This window comes from Camelina sativa, chromosome 2 (assembly GCF_000633955.1).
Source record: "Camelina sativa cultivar DH55 chromosome 2, Cs, whole genome shotgun sequence".
Classification (NCBI taxonomy): Eukaryota; Viridiplantae; Streptophyta; class Magnoliopsida; order Brassicales; family Brassicaceae; genus Camelina; species Camelina sativa.
In genome coordinates, this window is record NC_025686.1 from 2,498,728 (window position 1) to 2,499,680 (window position 953).

Sequence of the window (953 nt, forward strand, 5' to 3'; positions counted from 1 at the left end):
GAGTGGTATGCGACTCTTGCAGGCTGTGCTGGACGCGGCTTCACAATATCCTCTCATTTCGAGAGAGACCAAAAGGCACTTTTTCAGAATGCTGATGAAGGTTATAGCTGCCACAGTTTGGATCTTAGCTTTCACAGTCCTCTACATTAACATCTGGAAGCAGAAGAGGCAAGACAGGCAGTGGTCCAATGCAGCGACGAAAAAGATCTACCAATTCCTTTACGCTGTGGTGGCCTTCTTGGTGCCCGAAATGCTGGCTTTGGTTTTGTTTTTAATCCCATGGATGAGAAACTTGGTGGAAGAGACCAATTGGAAAATATTCTTTGCTTTAACTTGGTGGTTTCAGGGCAAAAGCTTTGTGGGTCGAGGTTTGAGAGAGGGTTTAGTGGACAATATCAAGTACTCGACTTTCTGGATTTTTGTCCTAGCTACAAAGTTCACATTTAGCTACTTCCTGCAGGTTAAGCCAATGATTAAACCCTCAAAGCTGCTATGGAACTTAAAGGACTTAGAATATGAGTGGCATCAGTTTTATGGTGACAGCAATAGGTTTTCTGTCGCATTGTTATGGTTGCCTGTTGTGTTGATATATCTGATGGATATCCAAATTTGGTACGCAATCTATTCTTCGATTGTTGGTGCTGTTGTTGGGCTGTTTGATCATCTGGGGGAGATCAGGGACATGGGNCATGGGTCAGCTTAGGCTGAGGTTTCAATTCTTTGCTAGCGCTATTCAGTTCAACCTAATGCCTGAGGAACAACTCCTGAATGCTAGAGGCTTTGGTAACAAGTTCAAGGACGGCATTCATAGGTCAGTCTTTGGAAGCATGCTACTGATATTCCTATATAATTTACTGTACAAGCTATGTAATTTTACTTCTGTTTAAACAGATTCTCTGCGTTTAATTCAATTTTACAATATTGTAATAACCTTGAGGTTGTGTGTCTGCAGA

General features: G+C 42.1%; 1 pseudogene; it reads left to right on the top strand.

The window, feature by feature from the left end:
• The window catches only part of LOC104747484, a 3,318-nt pseudogene continuing 2,371 nt past the window's right edge, over positions 7-953 (top strand).